The following is a 24947-nucleotide window of genomic DNA, read 5'->3' on the forward strand; positions in this document are numbered from 1 at the left end:
CAAAGACTATTTTATTCCCACATAACTTTCTTTCAGTAACAGAGATCATTCATTTCAGTCTTCTAAATAGAGAAATATATATTCTTTTCAATACTCAGCACTTAATTGCCCAGCAACATTCTGGTCCACACACCTTCGGTGTCGTGGTATTTTTGTGATTGATTCCAAAGGAGGTCAATGTCACGCCAAAAAAGAATAACCTTCCCTTCTCTGTCCTTGCTCTCTACTCCATCCCCTCCTCTCACAACTCACAATCCCCCTGGACACCTCAACCACAGTTCAATACAGTTTGGCTGCAGTTAAAGGTCAATGAGCAATGATGAATGAGGGAGCTGCAGTAGCTCTAATTCCTGTCACAGTCATTCGGGTAAAATGGTCATCTGGAGAAGCTGCTGAAATGGAGGCATGTGTCTAAGTGGCCAATTCACTTAGTCCTTGAGCCATTAATAAAACTTTTGGGCTATTAGATCAAATAGTCGCGGCATGAAACGACAACATGATCTGAATCCTAGACAGATACATGAGCAGACATTTGGAAGAGACAATTACATGAAATACAGAAAAATTAATATTATATGATTATACTAATTATTGAATTTAGATGTATCTAGAATCTATCTTTTCTTTGGCTGCATCCTTCATTGCTTTTGTTTACAGCATGGATTATACATCTGGATGTTGGGAGACAGAGGAGGGGAGCACCTGGAGTATATTGTCCCCAGCCTTTTATTTCACAGATGCTGGATCTAAATTAGATCTTTGCCTTTTTTCCTGGATGGCTGTCACAGGACTTTTTAGGATCACTCAAAAAGGGGGTTACCATCACTGTCCTTTTTGAGACCATTAAAAAGGCATTTTTCTGTCCCCAGAGGACAGATATTGGGAGGCAGGGAGGGAATGAGAAGAAGATTCTTCAGCTTTGACTCTTGCAGTCTCACAGCAGGACTTGGAAAAATATACCTTATGTGTTTGCTTTTTTCTGCCTTGCTTTTTCCTTCACTCCTCTGTTCAAGTAACCATTAGTAACCACTAAATCTCCAGGACACTGACCCCAAGTGTGTAATAAAGGCAAAATCTTGACTAAATATGACACACTTGGTGGGATGGCAGCCAAGAAAAGAATTTAGCAGTAGTCCCACTTATCATACCTCGTGTATTGGAGGCCTATTTTTCTATTGATACACAAGGACAGCATTTCTCTCAGAGGGATAAATAATTCTGATTCTGAAGATAAGTTTTTCAAGTTTTCAGATTCAGAATTAAAAGCAGATGAGGACAAGCCAAGTCTCAGTAGGGAAATAGGAAAATGTAAGATAACATGGTTTGGCTTTTTTTGTTTAACATGTATTAAAACAACATTATTTTAGAAGACTAAAGGCCAAGCAGGGATTTTGCTTTCAGCTTGCATAGCTTTCCTTTTCTTATCTTTTTTCATATATGTATTTGCACATATTTTCTACTTTTACAAAGGACAACACATGTTCCATATACAACAGAAAACATACTCAGTCTAAATATCCACCAGGGTAATGTTATGAATTCACTAGTGCTGTTTGAACTAAACTATTACTTTTGTGTAAAGGTATTTCCATATGTAAATTTCTGTAGCATCCATCAACATTATTCCAGCTAATAATCTAAAAAAGAAAAGTTAATCAACCATAAAAAATGGAGATGTTCTATGATTCCAAAATTTTGTGATATTCAGTACTCAAAAGCAATAAATTACTTATTCATCTTTGAATGAATGGAGTTTGTTTTTTGGTTGGTTTTTTTTGTTTGTTTGTTTGTTTGTTTTTAATATTGTGCTTTATTCTTTACTGTATTCTTTGCTCTTAGCATGATGTACCTCTACATGCATAACTTATATACACAGATTTATGTGGAAACATAGTGGTATATGTTAATGGAACCTGATGGAGGAAAAAAATAGTCTAATCTTTTGTTTGTGACTACCAGAAGGTTATTGATAAAGGAGAAAGAAGAATTAGACAAATGCCAATTGAAATGTTGGCTGATAAAAAGAAGGGCAGCATATTTGTAACTACTTGATTTGTAATGAAACAATCACTGTTCATTTTACATCAGAAATAACATCTGTTTTGTATATATTTTTCCTTCTGAATTAATTAAGACAAGTGGAAACATGAAACTTGATAGGTCATGTCATATATATATCTATATAATTATATGTGTGTGTGTGTATTTATATTTTATTTTATATATAAAGGAGTTATTATTCCACTCCAACAGATGGCAAAAGTGAGTAACCAAGGCTAAGATCTGACTCCATCCATTTCAAGAATGACTGAAAAGCAGGGGCCTAAACCCTCTTACTCAGCTATTCCCCAGTGCTGTGAATTACCATACTGGGGTTTTCACTTAAATTTACCCAGGGTACCTCAGACAGCTCCTCTGAGCTTCCTGCTCTTGCCAGTGTACCTCCCTATGATCCAAGGCTTGAGGGTTCACTCTTCCATGGATTATTTTGGCACACTGTAAATGAGTCCTCAGGCTGTCAGTGTTGGGAGTCACACTCTGTAGCTCTCTGCTAGGCCTGGGCTTCAGGGTCCAGACTCCAATCAGTGGAAAAAGCTGGATGTATAAATCAGAACACCTCTCCTCTCTGTGCATCCTTTAAACTTCGTGCTATGCTCCATTTAGAAGCTTCAAATGTAACCAGTTTGATGTAATACCCACAGAAACCATTAATTGTCCACTGGGCTCATTGGGCAATTAATGGCTTCTGTGAGGGTATATGAAGATGAACAAAGTGAACTGTATTTGTTCAAGAAGTTCCCAATTTAGCAAGCAAAAATTGAGTAAATGGTCCCAAAAGTGCAAATACAATAGAGCAGAAAGGTAACCATCATGTCTGAGGTGTTCTGAAAAGAAGGCAACTACTGATCCTAAATTACTCACCATCAATATTTACAGGATAATATATGCGTGGCAATGCGTGGCACACCCCAAAAGCACACAGGGAGCATTTTCATAGTCAATGAGGTATGCAACTATTCCTATGTGATTAAATACCCAATTGTAGCATTCAGTCATGTTACTTAATTATTATGCCCAAATCTTTGCCTTTTAGAAGCACATATGACCCATGATTTATGCAGAGAAAATTGGTAGCAGTATACAAGAACTGATTTTATTCACACATCTTCCACCCCTCTGTCTCAGTAGAAAAATTAGGTGGGACTTCACAGGGAAAACTAAAGAAATGAGGCTATTATCAAACAAGGGAAGAAACTACTTTAAAAAACCCTGGTTTTCAAGTGTAAGCAATTTGACAGCTTCCTCTTCTCTGTTACGATGGTGCTTCAGCTCCTTCATGGTGTAGTTGCAATGTTTATTGTCACCTGAGAGAGGCTGTGTCAGACGGATGTAACACAGGTCATTTGTGCTCTACTCATCAAAACATCTTCCTGCTGATCTGTAAACCAAGCAGGAGCCAGCAGCTGACAGAATACACATTTTATAAACTTCCATGTAACATATAGCCCAATGACCTCAGCATGCCTTATGCATGTGGTAGTGATGTGATATTAAGGCCTGGAAGTTATTTATAGTGTTTCTTATTTATTTATTTAATTCGTTATTTTGTGGCTGTGATGAGAGAGGTTGTTCTGGTTGTAACTGAAAGCTATGCTGTGCACACATGTGTTCTTTCTGGCCATTTCTTAAAACCTTTTATGCCATCCAGAGCATTATATCAGCTATGCTTTGCTGAACAGCACCTTCCAGATAACATTTTTGTAAAAGGAAATGGAATTTATCAGTTCCACTACATTCAACTTCATTTTTACTAAACATCCACTCAGCTGCCTACTTCATTCAATCCCACCACTGCCAGCAAGGAAGTAACATTGGAGGAACCAGCCAAAGAACTTCAGTCATTGTAAACAACTTCAAAAAGTTCAGAGCCTGCTGGAGACCAATTCAAAACCTGGATGCAACTTGTACATCACTCCTAATTAGTAGAAGAAATGGATGTGTTCAACAGATAAAATGCCTCTACAATTCTTATCACAAATGACAAGAGCTACCAAATTTTACAAATTTCCTGCTTTAACACTGCCATCAGATGAAAACTGAAAAAAGGTAGAGCTTCTTGAAGAATGGCATTTGGGCTGGGTGAAAATCTCTGCTAATGATTTCTCTTGCAATTTCTTTCATAGCCAAAAAGAACATTTATCTTTCGCAAAAGAGTGGAAAACCAAAACTTATAACTGAAAAAGGAAAGCTGCTCTTCTGCTTTTCAGGTGTTGATAGAGACATTAAATTTCTAATGTATTTTCATTGAAGCATTTCACTTTGGAGAATAAACTAATACAAAAAGCAGACTTCTTCCAGTTAGCTTTACTGTCCAGCTCAGGAAGACGAACTTTAGTCGCTGCTCTGCTTCAGCTTCATGAGAGATCACGTTTCTAAAATCCCAACTCTGGCTACAGCAGAATAGTGATTGCAGAGCTGTAGAAGAATAGAAACTGTTAATCATTTGAGCTCAAGCTCCTTGTGCTGTCTCGTCACCACGCTGCAGCAAGGACCTTGGCAAGACGCTTCATTTGCACTCTCCCCTGTGAACTAGACACTGCCCAGGCAGTGCAGAGCACAGATCTCTGAACAGAGATGCCACAGAGGTATTCCCTCGAGCTCCCTGTGAATGAAAAGTGAGAAGGGTTCATGTAACAAGGGATTCCAGGAGCGTCCAAGCCTGTCTGCTACCCTGCCTTAACAACAATGTCCAGTCAGTCTGTGATGCTGCTGACACCTGAACTTGTTTGCCTCCTCTGGTACATGAAAACCAACGTCAAGAAGCAGCAAGTCATTTGTTGTGACAGCACCGTGTTGTACCATGAGCATCCCGCTGGTGTGGCAGTCTCCAAGTGCAGCAGGATAGTGCACACTGCACTGCTACAGAAAAATGCCTCTCTGGCTGATGTGTAAATAGCTCTCTTCATCAATTTATCTTGTATTTTGAGGCTTTTCTTGAAGCTCTTCTATTATAGTTTCTGGGAACAGTGGTTTGTGTGTCAGTGTTGAAATTGAAATAATAGCTGTCATATTTACTCTCAGTTGACAGTCCTCATATTCACTGCTGCAATGTGGAGCTCAGCTGAGCTAGAGGCATAACTGCCAGGCTTTGTGCTGTCCACAATCTGAGAATGCCCACCATCAATTAAAAACATGGTGCAACCCATTGCCTTTTTTGGTTTTTGGGATTTTTTTGGACACCATCTTTTAAAGTATTGGTTGTCCAATGTATGCAAGCTGCGATGTTCTCAATTTGATCCAGGACAGCTCTGCACACCTTTTTACCTGGAGGAGTTGGGATTCTGGTGACTTCTTCACATAGCAAACCAGTCCCATGTCAAAGAATTGTTGAGTTCACTGTGGAGACTGTGCCAAGTGACGTCCTTCCTTACTAACGTGCATTAACCAGCATTTTATAAGAGTTTTGTTCAGCTTTACTCTGGGTTTTCCAGTAGTTTCTCTTAATTTTCTTCTCAGATCACATTAAGGCACATTCTTCTGCAAAACAGTCCTCAAAATTGCAAGACTCTGCTTACCCTGAGCCAGTCCTACACATATGTTTTCATTTTTGCATGGAATTCAGGGTTCTTCACATTTCTGCATTACAACTTCACAGTCAGCCTCTGTTCTGCTTAACAGGAAATTATTGACTGCAACAAGCTTTGGATAACCAGCTGCTGTTAGGAACAGGGCTACCTTCAGAACTTCTTCATTCCTACTGGCACTGCCTCCTCACAAATGCAGGGAAAAGTACCTTCTGAATTTCCTTCTGTTGCATTCCATGTTTCTGGGGAGTTCTGGCTCTGAGAGAGATGCTGAAGATCCCCATTCTACTTAGGCTGGTTTTGGTTTTGGTGCCATGTGGTGCTCAGCAACTAATTGGAGATAAGGTGCTTCACCCATCTCTGTTCCATTCAGTGTCTCTGTTCTGGCTGCCTCTGGTTTATAGCATGAGGCCTTTACAGATATTATTCCTTCCATGTTTAATAGATCACTGTGGCAATTCCTTGCTTTTCTGTGTGATTTAAGCTAATACAGCTCTTGTCCACAGCTGTCACTTCAAACCTTTTTAGCCCTTGGGCTTGCTTTTTGCAAGAATATGCAAGACACTTCAGATTTTACAAGGCAGTTTGCCATACCAGCTTGCATCTTTGCAAACAAGATCCTAAGAACTTTACTGGAAAATACAATTAAAGATGTTGGAGCTGTAGTTGAAATAAATCCAAGTTATTCAAATGGATAGCTGCAATCTTCTTTTTTGAAACACATTTTTGCAGCACTCGTTAGCACACAGCTCTTATGTTGCTCTGGGAAAAGTGGAAGAAAATACAGGGATATTTTTGACTGCAAAGATAAAAGAGAAATCCCAATGGAATTTGAATCACACATCCTTCAGGAGCTCTAAGAGCAAATAGAAGGAAGCATCCTTAGCTGGTCCAACTGGCAAAACTACATTGAATTTTAATACTTTTTCTCAGAAACTAGTGACCAAAGCCAGTGAAAACTATCCACTCTTTAAAAAGTCAATGCAGTAACTACCATGAGATGAAAGCAGTGACTCCACAAATCTTCCTGCAGTGATAAAGACAGATTTCATGCAGCTTTATATCCCCTGCCAGCAGCTGAGTTGCAGGTTACATTGCATTACCCACCTGATGTGTTTACTGACAACTAGAACTTAAACTTTTTAAAAACTGCTGAGCAATTTGAAGGGGCACAGTCTTTTAAAACTGGCAGGGTGATATAAATGTGCACTTGGGCTATGCTTGTATGTAGGTGAACATTTCAGTGCCTCCTGGACAGCAGCTGTTCTGAACTGTGAGTATGAGAATCACAGGAGATGTCCACTGAATGTCTGGGTATCAGTGAAGACCATGACTGCTCTAATGCCAGCTCATGGATTGCCACACCAGAACATTGCTAGGCAGGACTCTTACCTTCAAAATGACAACTACAGTTACTCCTGAGCAACTTTTTTGGGACTAGTCAGAACAGGGAACTTTCCATGCACGTTTAGCTAGCAACTTCCTTTGTGAGCCCTTATATCACACTGAGTTGGATGGCATAAATATGGTCTATGCTTCATAATTGCCTTAAAGGGTTTATACTTTTCTTTTCTAATCTCCTTCTGCAATATGCCCTTATTTCCATTGTTCTTAACCTAATTCATTAGTGCTACTTTATGTTTTTGTTTTATACATTGAGCCCAGTACTCCTGTACAATGAAATTTTGGTGTTAAGTACAGCCCTTACATTACATGTGTTACCCACTGAAAGGGCTAAAAGGAAAGGGATTAAGAGGGGCCAGATTGACTTGAAGGAGGAAGTGACAAACTGCACATTGAAAATAAATATTGCAATTACCTTGCCTGAGCTGGAAGGTGGCCATTATCAATTTTATATTCAGCTCAACTGTAAAAATCTGAAATATCGTACTATCATGTAGCCCATCTCATCCTGAGCTGGTTTGAGGTCCCAGTTCTTGAAGGTAACAAAAGAAACGCTTTGGCATAAATAAGTGACTATTCAGACTGATTGATTAGAGAAACTACTGGAAAGCACATTATGCATGTGATCAGACCAGATTGTACCCTTTGTACTCAAGGGCAGGTTGTTCACACTGGTTGATGGCTAAAGAGGAAGATGGGGTTATGTTTGGTTGGTTCTTTGCCAGGAGACTCCCCAGGATGGTGGTAGCCACAGGCACAATCTCAATGACCTGTCAGGTTTGAATATTCTCCTCTTAGCAAGATGTAAATGGTCAAGTTGCCTCAATGAGTTTAGATTTGGTTTCCATGTGTGCTAAAGCCCCTCCTTAACCTATGAATATTTGCCACTGTGGTGGGCAAAAATCCCTAATTTCTAATGGTTTACACCTTTGCAAAACTGAGAGTATTTCTTGCTAAGCTGCTTCAAATGGTCACAAGCTAACTTAGCTGAAGCATTTTTATTTTAGCTAACAATACAAAAGAGCCTAATGTTCTTCCCTCCCTTAAATTAAGGTCTGACCCCTTTCTCAGCCAAGTCAATAACAAAAATCCTAATGCACTTCAGTGAGAAAAGATGAGAACCTCCCCTTGGCAAGTAAGGATCAAATCCTTTTCACTTCTGATTTGCATTCTCTCCATTCTTAAAGAATTTGGCCTCCAAAGAGAAAAAGCATTATTTCCTGATGACTTGAAATAGAGAGCTGTTCCCATTTTCACAGCTCTATTGACTCACTAATGTTAATAAACCCACACAAAAAAATGAACTTGAGTGGAATATGCAGCATAAATTCAGAGGATTCCTTCCTAGCAGAGAGACTTAGCAGTTCAGTCACATTTTACTTCACAATGCTATTACTTTTAGGGTATATCAGTGAGAGACAGCACCAAAATTGGATGGAGCCACAGAAATTGTGGCAGGATATCATTACAAGGTCTTCTTTCCTACAAGTTTTCAATATAATTTATTTTGGATGAAAGTCAGTGAATTTGGTACACAGTTTAAAAGAAATTATGAAATAATGAGGAAATACAACATCCTCTTTCACTATTAAATCACATGGAAACCTTTGGTAATGATTAAAGCTTTTGTTCATATCTTGATATCAGCTAGACTTAAATATGTTGAGAGAAATTCTGAATATAAATCATATTGAAAATACCTTCATTTTTCATGAAGTGGAGATTAAAAAAACACTGGGCAAAGAGTATCTGTCTATGCGTTTTAAAATGTCTCATAGAGTAAAAAAATACATCCATTTATCCCCCTGCAAGAGGCTTATAAAGAATGATGGTTTTATAACCAAAGACACATTGCCCTAAACAAAAATGGGTCAGCTACGCAGCTGCAAATTGGAGAGCTCCAGCAGAGATCTCAGAATTTCCCCTGATAATGTTAGAGCCAGCTCAAAGGAGTGTCTACCAAAGAGTTATGAGATGAGCATGTTGAGGGTTGAAAAATACAGAGTAATTACAAGTAATTTCCATGTACTGAGGCCCAGGGTCATTTGTGTGTCAGTCCTCAATACCACAGCAAATGGATTTAGGCTATCATAATGCTGATACATTTAGAGCACTTGGCTTTCTGTTCATAAGGTGCTTGGGTGAAATGCTAGACTTTTATAAAAAGTCATCTTAAATGGGTTCACCTCAAGTACCTATTTTTTGAAGGATTACTGTAAACCATTAGGCTTGTATAGATAACCATTTGCAAGTGATGCAAATGGAAAATAAAGACAGGCATTTATAGAGAAGACTTGCATCAAAAGGGCTGAGAATAAACATTGCATCAGACATCCTAAATGTCTCCTGGAAAGATCATGCAGAACAATAGATTAATGACTTAAAATGAGCTTAATTAATTATTAGCCAATAGGCTTCATGAAGGCTCATAACTTTCAACAGAATATAAATCATAAGTAAACTAGATGTAGGGCCTGCATTATGCTGAGAAATAAAACCAGACTTCCTTTAGAATCAGGCAAAGCTGAAAAGACATTGCCCTGTAACACCACTTATTTAATCCGGGACACCAACAGAGCTGAAGCTACACAGAAAATGAAGCCCAGTGACAACGTGGCTGTAATACAAGCTGAAAAACTTGCAGGATCTACTTCAAAGTCTATGGCTTCTGCTTCATTGTTCACCTACACAAACAGAGACATAGAGACTTAGCACAAGGAAAAGAAACTAAATCTCAGGCAACAAGCTTCAAAGAACTTCTGGGTGTGGCTGAAGTGTGGCTGTTGGGTCACTCAGCTTGCAGTGAAATTGTCACTAAGTCACTGATCCCCAGCAGTGCTGGGTTTTGTCACAAGTTGCAGCTGTGAAGATGGAACTTGCATGGCTGGCTAAGACACAGACCCTCAGGAAGCTTTCTCTGGCTCCACGTGTCAGCTCTCCCTCAGCCATGCAGGGGCTTCTCCGGCATTGATATCTAAGATAATTTGGGGAAATGTGTTGAACAAATTCAAATGTTCATCTAAGACCTGTGAATACAGCTCAAGATTCTCTTGAGAAATAGCCACGCACAATGAGAGCCAATTCAGGGAAAGAGCACTTATCCCCTCCTTTACACAAACAGCTTGACCAACATATTAAAAAAAAAAAAAAAAGAAAAGAAAAAAAAACACCGCATGAACCACTTTTATCCATCTTTCAGCATCAATCTCCCATTGCTGAGCAAGGTGACAGACCCAGATCCTCAGCCTCATGGATTGGTAAAGATTGCATCAAACTCCTCTAGCTGACGCTAGCATGAGATGTGTTCCCTTTTATCCCTTTTATTTCTCAGAGGCTTTGTCTGTGCTTCAAAGGTTCTCCAGCATACATATGGGTATGTGTACATGCCATTTTCCACTCAGATGTGAACTCCAGCTGCCTGTGCCTCTCTTTGGGCAGATGTGAAACAGCTCCAAAACAGGAGTCATGTTGCTGTGGTTAGTGCAGAGCCCAGCCTTTTGTACCTCTGGAGCATATTTATTCCCAAGCTAGCTGCTGCTATGCCCTTTCTTCTTCAGAGAAGGCTCACATCATGCCACTTGCAGGACAAATGGAGAAAAAAAATAAATAAAATCATGACTTCCCACAAAGAGCAGCGTCGGCTTTCTTTTCTTTTCCAGTTATTTCTCTCCATCATGAAAAGAAACTGTCTTTATTCAGTGAGAAATTTCACCATAGCCAATAGATAAGCAAAGAAAGGCTTGCTGCAGATGTAGGTTATCCTGGTGGGCGTTCAAGTTTGCCTGGCAGCATTCCAGCTAGCAAGGTTGGCTTCAGAGTACGTACCCTCAGGGATGGCTGTAGGCGAGCAAGATCAGCCCTGTTCCAACAGGATTCCTGCTTTGTAGGACCCAGGGCAACGTGTCCTCTCATGTGAGCCCACACTTCAGATATCTCAGTTTAGAAACTGCTGCAAATCCACCCTGACACCCCCTTTGTTGATGATGGTAAATGTTTTCCTATGAGGTAAATCCACTAACAGGCATCCACTTGGTCTGCGCAAGCAATCTCTTAAAAGGCAGAGCAAATTTGTGTTGTTCTGCATGTCCCATCTTAAAAAGAATACATTGAATAAATAATAAATAGCAACAGGGCTTAGAGTGCAGCTGCTCTGACTTTCCAGGTCTTGTCAGCTGTCTCTTCCTACTCCGCCAGTTGACCCACTTGGTTGTAGTGCAGGTACTGTGGGCATGTTTTATGAATGATGTTTTGTTTGCTTTTCTGTCATCAAACCTTGTCAGACTACAGCTGGAAGACCTGGACACAAGGTCTTCTGACTACATCCCCAGGAAATAATGGTCAGTGCAGTTCAAATAAAAGTTTTCCATAGTTGCTTCTTCTGTCCCTGCCTTTAGGTAGCTGTTTGTCCATCCACCTACTTGCCCATCCACCTATGTGCCTCCTTCCTGTGCACACTTTCCAGTGACAAACATTTGTGAGGGATCTGCACTAACACTTAGCATCAAACACCATTTTTCTATTGAAAGTATTCCACCAAAAAAAGCCCAACAAAAAAAAAACAAAGGGAAATGTGTCTCCGCTTGCATGCAAAATAGAGCTATTGTTGGGGGGGAATTGTGTTTGCTTGCATACAAAACAGAGCTATTACAGGGTGGGGGTCGTGTTTTCCTTTCATGTAGCAAAGGGAAATGCTTTTCCATAAAAATCAAAATGCTCTGCAGGAGTTATTTTCCACTGAACTTTAACCTGTATAATCCCTCTGGTCCAGTGTTTACTGTTTGCCACGGGGAGAGTGGAGTGCAAACACAGAAGCCTCTCCCACCTGAGAAGCAGAAAAGGACAGCACAGCCACTTCGCACCAGACTCCCTAGACTGAGATCTTCCACAGGCCTACTTGCCAGGGATGACCTTCATGCTCCACAAAAAATCTTCATAAATTTTGGATTCCATTCTGGGGAAAGGAATGGGAAGGAGAAGACAAATTCTGCTGTGTGGGAAAACTGCTTCCTTGTCAGCTCGAACACAGGCTGATGAAAATGCATCTCTCAGGAATTAGGTCTCCCATTTGCTGGTTCTGCTTGATGGTAGTTGTGCATCTAGGCAGGTTTGAGAATGGAAGCATTGTAACCATTTATTTAATGTTTTCTCTCTCTCCCTGAATATTTTAAGTTTTCCCGGTGATTCTTACTGTCTGCAACATATAGGAGTTAGGAGAGAGCTCTTCCATGACTAAACTAAACCTACCTTTTAGGCTTATCTGGGTATGTCCCTGCAAAACGATTATTTTCTGTCTCTAACTGACTTGACAGGAATATGTATGTTACCAATAGTGGTGAAATTTCTTGTCTCTGGCTATAAAATCCTGATCACAGAAACCTCAAGGGGGTTTTCCTAAACAAAAATGATTAGCCCAAGATTCAGTTATAATTAACTCCAAACTTCAGTTGTTATTAACTCCAGCTGCTGGTTAAAGAACATCTATACATATATACATATATTTATATGTATTTTTATATTAATTTCATTTTGCTGCTTGATATATATCAAAATGTAATTTCTGTAAATGTCTTTGCATTGCTTTACTTCCATAGTAGGGCAAATAACAGATTTGCTTTTAAGGCCAACTTAAATATAAAGGAGAGGATATTATGTCAAGCCTGCCATCTGCAAAGTTAAAGCAAAATATTTTTAATGTAATCATGAGGGCAAATTGGAAAATCTGGTCTAATCCATTTAGCATCCTGTTAAGTTCAGAGAATCAAAAAATGGTTTTTTGTGGTTCCCCGATCTTTGCTCATTACACAGCAGGCTGGACCCAAATTTCAACTAGAAAGACATCTGAGACTCTTCCTGTATGACTTTTACTGCCAGAAGACCATTCTGGCGCCCGCAGGAAAGTGCACAGTACAACAGCAAGTCAGCTACTCCCTCCTTTCTACAGGTACACAAAAGGAGTCCTGAAAGAAATGGTTTAAGGCGTCTTCAACCTTATTTTGACTCTTAAAGACCTACTAATTTAGTTGTCCTGACTGTAATTCCTGCCCTGAAGGTTGATGCTAGCTGTTGTCCTTTTTTTCTGTGCATAGCTTTTTCCAAGACATCAGCAGCGTTGAGCAGTATTTCCAGACAGCCTTTGATGTGATATTCTCAGTAACCTGGAAGCATCTTGACAAGGAATAGCCTTATCTCAATCTGTCAGTCACTGATCCTGTGTCAGCATGGAGCCAATGTGCTGCAGTCCCTCTCTGTCCTGCAAATGCCACCGGCTGCCACAAGTCATCTCTATTCTCCTGTAGTGAATGGGGTATAGCTGAAACATATCACTGCTCACTGAAAGCAGATAATGATGTCCAAAATGGGCTCTTAACTTGACCCCTGCTCTCCAATGCAGGTTGCTGCCTGGTGGACTTGCAGCCAAGCTGGCCCTGTGCTGTGGAGAGGCAGGAGGTCCCTTCTTTCCTGTCAATGTGAGTGGATGGGTCTGAAAAAAAGTCTAGAAGGAGTTACCAGCTCTCAGTACATAAATGTTAAACTGTGGGACCAGTTTTCCCATTGAGCTTTGCCAGCAGCCCTGGAAGGAGTGAAGGAAGTGGACGCTGAGAAGCACAGGCTGGCTGCAGCCCCACAGCACTGAGGCTGGAGGTGTGGGATGGGAGAATCATAGAATCATTTGGGTTGGAGATGACCCCTCAGATCATCAAGTCAAACTATTAACACAGCACTGCCAAGTCCACAACAGAACCATGTCCCCAGGTGCCACATCTACATGTCTTTTAAACATTTCCCTGCCTTGTGACTCCAGCACATTCCTGAGCAGTCTGTTCCAGTGCTTGACAACCCATTTAATGAAGACATCTTTCCTGATAGCCAATCTACACCTCCCCCACTACCACTTGAGGTCATTTCCTCTCACCCAATCATTTGGTACCTGGGAGAAGAGACCCACCCCAGCATGGCTACACCCACCTTTCTGGCAGTCATAGAGAGTGATAAGGTCTCCCCTGAGCCTCCTTTTCTCCAAACTGAGCACCCACAGCTCCCTCAGCCACCTTTCATGGGACCTGTGCTGCAGACCCTTCAGCAGCTCCCTTGCCCTTTTCTGGACATGCTCCAGCACCTTGATGTCTTTATGCAGACAAGAAATTCCCTGTAAGAGAAGCAGGGCCAGGCTGAACAAGTGCATGGCCAGGGCTGCTCCTTCCCCTTGCTTAGCTTGGGCTTTCACTTAGACATCTCCTTTAATCCATTAACCATCCATGCACAAAAAGCTCTTATCCAAGGTTAATTTGGTCCTTTCAGGCTAAGTTAGTTGGTCTGTGCACAGCTACAGGCAAGATTTCCCCTCAGACTGTGAACATTCGCTCTGCTGAGAGGATTTAGGCTAAGTCATGCAAGTGCTGACAGGCCTCCAATATTTTTACGGAGTCTCCTTAAGTGCCCCAAAAGTGATTTAACTTTTCCCACTGTGGGAGGACTCATGGCTTGGTTCGATGCAGGTCAAGGACCCAGAGGCTCACAGCTGACCTCAGCACTGGCGGTGTCTGGATGTACCAACACTGCAAGGGTCACCTCAGTGTGATTAACACCGTCATCTTGTAATGCAACTCAGACTCTTGTAATGCTCCTCTCCAGCTCCTGAATGCAAACATAGCTGGCTTTGAAAAACTTCAGACCTTGGTCAAAGCCTCCGGATTGGTACCCTCTGTCAAACCTGCCTTGGAACAAAACCCACAGCTGCACTGCAATTGTCCCAGTGACTGTACAGTCAAAATGTTACATGCACCACCCTGATGATGCCAAGGATCCAAAAGTGTGGTATATACTCTTTGGTGTTCTGGGATACCTTTGCTGGTAGAGGGAATGTCTTTGAGTGCCAAATGAGCAGCTGATCTTCTGGATCTTTTTTTTTTTTTTTTTTGATGCACATCCAGCCCTGTCCTTGTACAGGAGTGCCTTGATTCATTGCTAGCTATTGAAACAGTGCTCAGCCTCAGCTCTGAGGCTGTCCTTCAGAACACGGATTTGTACTTACAGGTGTTGCATTTTAGCCCTTCTTTGGTCTGTAGCTGTTTCTGGTCCCCTTTCCCTCCCAGGCTCAGTGAGCAGAGGGCACAGAGCATTTGGCTGTTCACACCAAGGGGCCTAGTGACCAAAATTCACATGGATTTCCAAAATATTTCTAGTAATTTTTGGCATCTGTGTTCAAGTCTGGATTACTTGTGAGTGTGTTAAATTCCTTGCATAACTTAAAGCAAACACAGAGCTGATGTTTCCAGGATCTGCTTTGGAAAGTTGAGGGAAACATGAGGAATGCTGCAAAAAAGTGGAAGTAATTTCAAGCTCCACCACAGCCAGGAAATTCTTTAGGCCAGAGCCAAATTTTTTCCTGCATATCTGCTACCATATAATAATATAAATAATGTATTGAAAAAGGAAAATCAAAATCCTGTCTGGAAAACATCAAAAGAGTTGTGATGTGCAGAACAGCATGGGACAGGCTTGAGAAGGACCTGGAAGGGACTCACAGGCTGCATAAGCCACAGCAGCAGTTGCTGGTTTTTTGTCTGATCATGCCCTTACAGAAGAAGCATTGAACCCAAGTGTTCAGAGATTTCACCCCAGATTGCTGACCCTAGATCCCATCTTCCCCTTCCACCTGTGGAAAAAATGTGACCAAAATATTTTTGCGCTCTCGAGCCAACCTGATTCATTTTCACCAGCACTGCCAGGAGGTCACCCTGGGCCACCCCTAGGTAAGGGTGTGAAGTCTACCAGTGGGTAGAGCCATGGCCATAGCCTTTAGGGAAATAACTGGACTGAGATCCAGCTACTCATGTGACCCAAATACCATGACAAACTGGCTGTCAGATTAAAGCAGTTTGCCAGCTTCAGATCTGCTGAATTGCCACAGGAAACAGTCTGGTCACAAACAGTGAGGGCCCAGCGCTGCAGGGACTGCCACCCTGCCACCATGGACCCTTGCACAGAGGGGATGCACAAGGCCACTGCTCAGACCAGCAATGTTTTCTACTCTGAAGTATTTTAGAGGCTGCAGAAGGCAAACTGTAGTCAAGCTACAAAGAGGCCTTTCCCTTCATTTTTGAGGTCAGTGATGACTATGTGGTCCCAACCTGTACATTTAAATTTGCCTTTTAAATACTCTTTTGCTCATCCAGCCAGAAGCCTCTCATTCTGACATCATAAAGCACTGCTGCAGGGCACATTTTCCTGTCACAGTGGGAAGATTAGAGATGAAAGAGGGCTGTAAAGAGTAAGAATTCGATGCAAAGAGGATGAATTTGCTCTGTAACTTGATTGATTAGGAGAGATATCTGTAAGTAAGACACAGAGGTTAGGATTTTTTCTTGGACCAGGAGCAAACGAGATAAAAAAAGTGGAACAGAGACAGTGGCAGATCAAGACACACATGATCACTAAATGCAAACAGGCATCCTCCCACCTTTTCCACTTCTCATTCATCTGACACAGTGGAGAGCCTTGAGTGTCACAGCTTTAAGCACTGTTTACTCTGCCCACCCCTTCTGCACAAATGCCTGAAATGCAGCTAAAGAGCAATGAGACTGAGCCCTAGCCTTTCAGACATGGGCAGAACTCCTATTCCACAGCCTTGCCTTTGTGCCCTTTTGACTGTGCACGAGGGAATGCCTCTCCCTGTTTACCCTTCTGTTGTCATGTGAGTAGCCCTGCTGGGCTCATCACATATTTATTCAAATAAACCTTCCTTGGTAGAAAACACATTGCACTTTATTGTTATTCTGAAGACACTTGCATAAACATTGTGTCATTTCTATAATTACACACCTAAGTAGTTAGGCTGCCTGATTGAGCAGATTGTTTACTGTTATTCTTTAAATCTTTTTATTTCAGTAGTTTTCTTTTTAGCAACATGATAATATGTGCTTTCACTCTAATACCATACAGGATGCATGCTAGGAGGAGCAGACTGTTGACTGTTGTTTTAATAAATATTTTTATTGAGCTAATTTGTGTTAAAGTGATCTCTTCTACTAGCAGGGAGAAAAAAGGTTTCTAGGATGACTAGCCAACATAAACAGACAGTAATAGCCATCATTTGTAGCAGTACCTTCAAACAATTACAACTGGAAACACATGTTGTTTCACAAAAAAAGCATGTATTATGAAATGTAAAAATTGCATCATGTTTAAGGTATTCTGCCTACAGTACATGTTACTCAAGTCAAAGGGCACATCTGTGCTGTACTTATTCAGATGACTATTTTATTCACTGGATAATGGCAATTTATTCATTGATTTCTGGATCCCAGATTGCCAAGAAGATACCAGATATCTGGTTGATGTTAAAGAACAGTTGGACTATTTATTTGACTCTCATTTCTTGTAGCTGTTTAAAAATCATAACTAAATATCAAGTAAATGAAAAATAACAAGGAAATACAAATAAGCCTTCATATACTGTTGAATCCACTGTGATCCCTCAGAAAGAACAATATGCACAGATTTACTGACAGGACATTTCTCACAATCTGTAAAACTCACTCGGCCTGTGCAGATACAGAAGTTAAGGTCTGGATCACAACCTGAAGAGGTTTTAGGGGATGGTCATAATTCACATTTCTGCCTTATGGTGCCAAGGGCAGATTGCCAGCACCTAACAAGCAAATGATAGACATGGTGAAGCCCTTTTTTTATCTTGAATTTCTACCTTTTGCTGGCAGTCCAGGAGAGAAGAGGTCTCGTGGTTTCCTTTGTGAGCTAAGTGCAGAAAGATCAGTGGGCACATTCATTGACAAACAATGTGCAAAACATGTGAGAGTTGCCAGAGCATCAGTATTTCATCCCAGTTTTACAACTCTTACAAATCTAGTGAGGGATGGAAGGTGGGGAAGAACTAAGGCTGGCACTTCAACCATCACATGCCAGTGTCCTCCTCATGGTCTGCTTTGCTTCCATGACTGACTGTCACCTCCCAGGAGCCACATCCAACTACCCAACCTTGCAGCCTTGAGAAGCAGAGTTCCAATTACAATTTTCACCTCTGAGGGATAACAATCGCAAAGGAAACAGAACTGCCCAGAAGAATAAGGTCTTGTGTTTCTATGCAAAGTATTCATTTCCTTGTGGTAGAAAACATCAATGTTTGCTCAAGTTATTTTATTCCTCTCCCTTTTGGGAAAAGACCATACAGAATTACAGCTTTTCCACACTAAAATAATTCTTGATGGAAATATCAAAGGTAGAGGAATTGTTTCTTCTGAGGCAGCATATGACGTTTTATTTACTTTTGCCCGATGAGCTCCACAGAAAATACTTTTCATGTTTAGACATACAAAGCCAAAATGGAAAATTTTTCTTTATTTTTTTCTTTCCTGGCCTGTGTGGTTAGGGCAATCTCAAAGCCATAGTGGCTTGTTTCAATTAAGAGGAATGGAGACTGGTATCAATCAGATAATGTGGAAAACACAGTGCCGTTACCACACTCTTCCTTCTGCAAAGTCAAAGCAGCCCATTTGCCACCAATGAGTTTCCAAATATACTCACAGCTGAACAAACACGGAGGGAAACAAGGGGATGCAGGGAATGGCCAGACATCCTGGTTGGCCCCCACGTGTGCCAGCCTGGGTCATGGATGCTCTGCAGAGAGGAGCCCCTGGGAGAGCGGTGGCACTGAAGGGCAGCAGCAGAGGGGAACCTGCACCCTCTGCCTGCACCACTGACTTAGGGCAGGAGGTGCCAGCCTCAGCCAAAAACAATTGTTGTTTTCTCTCTCCCTCTCTCTCCCCTCTGTGTGTGTGTGTGCATGTGATTTAGCTCCTAGCTGCTCAGACCACAGCAGGCTTTGCCCTGAGTTGTGGCTTTCTCCACTACCACCACTCATTGGAGAGTTTAGCTGCCCTGAATGAAAGGTTGCTCGTTTGCTTTAACCACATCTTTGACTGCTCCTAGGCATGTTTATTATAAGCCATTGCCTAAGAAGAGGCAAAAACATAAACCCTCTCCACCTCACCACGGAGGGCTTGTCAGAAGTCACAGCTGCAAGTAAGCAATCAGTGTTGTGCCACTATCAATGGTCTTTGCCCATTTCCCCAGGAACAGAGCAGTGATTATTAAAAACATTTACTGGAGGGGAATCTTGAAGGTGACCTATCCAAGCCCTTGTGGCTCTAGCTCGGGTCAGCCGCACCTGTGCCAAGGCAAGACTTGAAAAACCCCAAGGACCTGACAGTCCCCTTGGTTGCCATGATACAGTACTGGCCATCCCTCCCAGCAAGGAGTTTAACTCTTACTAATTCCTTTCCAAAGTTAGACAAAACGAGGTATGACAGCTATTCCCGGCACAGCAGACATGGCCTCTTCCAGGCACTGCACATTCCTGGTGGTACCAAAAATCAAGGAAGCTAGGGCAATGACTCCTCAGGGATGTGCCAGCATCCTCCCCCTGGTGTGACTGCTGGCACGGCCAGCCCACACAGGAACAGGATAGGATGCCTTGTAGCTGCATGGTTGTGATCTTGTGAGTCTATTTGAGAGAGAGAAGAAAAAAAAAATTGGCATCATACAAGGAAGAGTGCGGTAAAAGCCATAATTTGGCTGGGATTAAAGAAACCACTGGAAGTTCCTTAGTTTTAAATTTTGCACAGATGTCAACTATACTTGTTCCTACTGTCTTTAATTTAACGTCTGGAATATTGTGGTAATGTAATTCAGATGACACATGACTGGAAACCAGCCAGACCAACAGATTTGTGAAATTTTCTTTTTATGTTTAGATTTAATAAAAAAAAAATCTCTCATGTGTGGCTTTTCTACACAGCAGTGAAAGAAAATGCTTTAGAAAGCTATGAAAAGTAGCTGCTAAGTGCACTTCAACATGCCTGCAGACAGACCAAAAAGCAGGGCACATCATGGCATTGCTGTTTCACCAGCTCAGCACAACATGGCACTTCCCCTGCCCACCAAGGAGAAGATGAAGAAAATACCATCACACTCTTCATTTCCTTCAGCCCCTCAACCCATTTTTTCACCAGGAACTGAGGTGAAGAAACATATGGGCACCTACCCTTAGTTGCTCCAGCTATTTCTAAAGTGATCACCCTTGCAGAATGCTGCATGTTTTGCTCCATATTGTATATAGCAAAGCAGTTTGGTATGATACAAAGGCCCTGAATATGGTGTTTGGTGGTGGTTTTGGGAATAAAGACTCAGGGAAACTAACAGGCAGGTCAAACAACCATGATGAGATTTTTGGTCAGGAGACACGCATGAGCTAAAGTGAGGGTCGTACTTGGTGGTGCTTAGACCTGTCTGTTGAGTTTTCACAGCAAACAAGAGCTGGTGTCATCTTAACCTCATAGAGATCTAAGAATTTAGCTCCTTTACCTGCCAATACAGAGAAAACAGATTCAGAGATTGCTTTTTAACAAATAAAGGTGTCTGGCAAAGACCAGTTATTTCCTAGTTCACTGTTACTGAAAAAATGCTAAATTAAAAAAAAAAAAAAAAAGTCCTTGGAGTCACTCTATTGAGTTGTTTTTAGACTTTTTTCTCCTTCACAATGTATTACAAAGAATATTTGGAAGACATTATGCTTTTGGAAAAATAATACTAGTTTGAAAAATCCTTCAAATTTAGTTCTGATCTTTAAATTTATATCCGTCTATAAATTACTTTAAAATGCCAGGCTGGTCTCACTGTGGCTGCAAGATGCTTGAATTGTTTGGGATCTGTTTGCATCCTTGCATAGTGCAACTGCAATAATACGAATCTCTCCTCAGAAAACATCTTTGAGCCCTGCTTATATGCAGAAATAGGCTATGAGTCCCTTTCCTCAGCTTTCTGAGTTAGCTCCTCTTTCACTTTCTTTAAATGATAACTTATTGGCATATTTGTTGTCAAATGATCCTCTTTGATTTAAAAATATACAGTAAATTATATGGTTCAAAATTTAGCTGCCAAAAGAAAACCATGGCAATCTTCATGTATCTTTCTGCTGATGGCTTTCAAGAAAATGTAACACACACACTGACCTCAGCACCTTTGAGCCTGAAACTGTTATTTCAAGAAATTTACCCCTTTACTGTATTATTGCAGGTCTACAAGCGCCTACATTTTTTCACTGGAAACGTTGACTCGACTTTAATCTTGAAACATACGGATGTCATTCTCTTTTTGCTCAGAGGCACTGATGCAACTGAAGAAAGACATTAAGCTTCTGGAGGGAGGCCAAGCTGAATAGCATCAGCATAGAGTATACAGTGCTTCCATTGACATCAGATCTGGAAGCAGATCAGATGTGAATGGGAGACCCACAGTGAGTCAGGTTTGCATGTAAACCTCCAGTGAGGCTGGATGGGCTCCAGCAGCAAATGTGATGTCAATGAAAGAACTGCATCCACTTTCAGACACTCCTGCTGCAAAATTAGTTTGGTTTTAGCTCATGGATTAAAGTTCAGCCAAACTGTTGGGATAATTTTTTTTTGATCCATCGAAATTTCATTAAAGGATTGTTAAGATGTTACGCAAACCAATTAAAGCTCAGAAATACATGTTTAAAGGGGCTGCTGGGCCTCTTAAAGAGGCTTTAGTTAAAAATAAGAAACAAAAAAAGGAGATATTTTGAACTGCAATACCAGTTTTACCTTTCTCCACTGGACAAACGTTTATTTTCAGCAGGGGTTTCTTGTTATTATCTTTTATATCCTATTGGCAATTCCAGGTGTTTTTATTCCTTGGTTTCTGATTGATGGATTTATTAGTTCCTGAAATCCAGGAAGATTTTCGTCTTGGGATTAGAACAATTTTGACTGAACCAAATGTAATTCCTTCCTGAACAGCTTTCAATTATAAATATGTAGGCTCTCAAGTATTCCCCTGATTTTTAAAATCCTTTTTCTTTTATTGTTGTCTGAAATGTATATTTTATGATTAGATCAGTGCTCTTCTCCTGATCTTTGAATTCTTGCACCAAGTCCTTGAAAAAGAATAAAGCAAATGGAGAAGCCAGGAAGAAACAAAAGTAGCTGAATTCCCAGTAATAAAGCACCACCTTGTCTTTGTTTTGTGGTAAGAAACATGCATATCATGTCATGTTCTGCAAACTCAAAATACATAAATAATGCCAGATCCTCAGTTCTACTGGGAAGTTACAGCTCTTCCTTTTTATAACCTTGCAGTCTCAGAACTTCCTCCTTACTGATTTCTTTCTGTTTCTGCTGAACACGAGGAAAGAAATACAAATCCATTCTCATTTCAGTGGGGGATTTTAAAGGTTCTTCTTACCCACCCAGGAATAATTCCTGCTCTGCACCCCCATCCTGGCACACCATGCTGAGAGTCTGTCTGGGTATGAATGTCACACTGCAGAGCACTGTGAGCTTGATATTTGCTTTGGTGTGTGTGCTTTACTGTGTGTCAGTTACATAATATCAAGGCATTGCAAAAATCTATTACATTTCATGACATCAAGTCAAGCCCAGAATAAATTTTGTTGCCTTTGCAAGATCCCAGTACAATTTAAGTCTGGTTAATTTGGGTTATATTTGCATCCAGTACGTTAGATGTGAGCAGAAGGTATAAACTCAATTGCTTGTGCCCTAGATCAGCAGTAAGTGGGTGAATTCTACATTGGAAGATTCCTCTCTGCCAATAATTATTTATGCCACTGTAGCAAAAATTTTAGGCTTACAAATAATCATAAGATCAAGCACCTCATTGTGGATGTAAGACATTTGAGGCTGTGAAGTCAGAGATATGGTTCTTTTCATCAAGACCACAAAGCCAACATATTATTCTGTCCCCTCTTCTCAAGTTTCAAGTATACTGTAGGTGCCCCCTTCTGTAGGTTTATCCTGACCCCAGCTCTGGGGCTCTCCAGAGGTTTTGCTGTTTGATGTCTATATTGTAGTATGGTGGCATCCTCAAAAGCATAGAGATACAGTATTTTATGAATAATTTTGGGTTTCGTATATTTGTAACATGCAAAAGCTTCTAATAACAAAGAGAGATGAATTTTGCCCTCAGTAGATATTCAATACCACATTCATTCAGTCACTTCTTTGTTCATCCCATGGCTATGATAGAATTGACACCAAAATATTTAAAATGTGCTAAACCCTAGCCATCATCCTGGCTTTACAACCATGCTCATAACCTGGTACCTGAATTCTGCTGAGATCCCTGGGGAAACACCCACTTCAGACTCTTTTTGGGAAGCAGCATGGCTCTCTGCTCCTTCCAGTTTGTGAATTTACTCAGTTCTTCGTTCCCATCCACCTCCTCTCTCCTCTCCAACTGTTATGGATGAGAAGGGATCACACCTGGTGTGCCAGCTGGATGAAGCCTTCTCTTCCCTTCCTTGAGAGGGAACCTGATAAGCTCTTCTTACATGCCTGGCTGGGAAGAATTTATGGTGCTTGAATTTCCAGGCTCTCAGCAAATGCCACACCTTTTAGTCAGTACATTTATGAAATTCAGCTTACTGGTTTCAGAACGCAGCATAGACCGTGTCTGACACTAGAGTCTTTGTATGTGTGATCTCTCTAGGTAAATGCCAGCTTGACTCATCCCATAATTAAAACTTGTCAGAAGGAGATCCCAGTCTATGTATTTGAGCAGTGTTATTGTTCAAGGGACAAGCATAAGCCATTCGTCTCAATTTGATTGAGATGGCAAAGAAATGAGTGAGAATGACGAGCAACAGATGCACTTTTATTTTCTTTGTGCAGTGGATAAACAAAACAGAAACTGAATCCCTGAGTTGTTATTTTTGTATGCATATGAAGAAAAGATATTAGACTTGAGTGAAGTTCTATCTACCCAGTACATTTCCTGCATTAGCCCACTCCTTGTATGCACTGCAGGGAAAATGATGTCTCTCTTCAGTCATGCAGGAGCACTGTGTGCAGGGAAAATGGTTACAGCTCCATGGAATCAGAGAGTGACTTGGGTTGGAAGGGAACCTCATCATTAGTTCCAACTCCCCAATTTCCCTCTTCCCTGTGCAGGAGTCATCATTCAAATCCAAATATAGGAATGATTACCTGCTACTGATGACCATGCTAATGCCAGAGAGGGAGTTATTAACAATAAAATTCAAGCATGGTTCACAGCTCAAATGCTATCCTACCTACACAGGAGTGTCTGTGAGTACATAATTCAAAACTGCGCCCTTTTTTATCAATTTCCCTGTGCACACCCTGGAATGCCCTATGTGGCAAAGGAATAAAGCCTTGGGAGCTACACCTTCTTTCTGTGAATTTGAAATCAGGCTACCATGTACACCCCCTGCACAAGAGGCTGATGAGTTGTGCAATAACCTTCTGGCTGTGTCAGCTTTAGGGTGGGTGCAATCTGGATTGCTGGTCCTTTAATGCACAGTTATTTCCATGTAGTTTTATCCCAGAAAATAAGGGTAAAGGTGTATGTGGTCTTTTTTTCTGGGTTACTCGAAGTAAAATATATCACAATATATCTTTCTAATACAAAAAAAAAACAAAACAAAACAAAAAAAAAACCAAAAAAAACAAAAAAAAAAAAAAAAAAACAAAAAAAAAACCAAAAAAAAACCAAACCTGGCTGTCTAATTCAAATGCTCTGTCCCATTTTCCCTGCCTCTCCAGTGACTCTTCTACATCACATTTTTCTTTCAGGGCAACAGCTACCGGACTCCTTTTTTGAGGCTCTCAGCTAAGCTCAAAAGTAAAACAAAAAAAAATACACAGAAATCTCTGAATTGGTTTATAATTTTTTCTTCCATGCTCTTGACCTATTGCTCTCCTCAGTCTTAAGGGTCAATCACCACAATGATTAGCTCCTACCCTATAACTCAGTTGTGACCCTGATTGTAGACAAGCTATCCCTTGTCACCATTCTGGCAAGCACACAAAACCACTTTGATATTACTTGCATAAATTCTCACAATTGTGGATGCTTATGGGGTCACAGGCTCAGGGTGGAAGG

Source organism: Ammospiza caudacuta, chromosome 4 (genome assembly GCF_027887145.1).
Source record: "Ammospiza caudacuta isolate bAmmCau1 chromosome 4, bAmmCau1.pri, whole genome shotgun sequence".
Classification (NCBI taxonomy): domain Eukaryota; kingdom Metazoa; phylum Chordata; class Aves; order Passeriformes; family Passerellidae; genus Ammospiza; species Ammospiza caudacuta.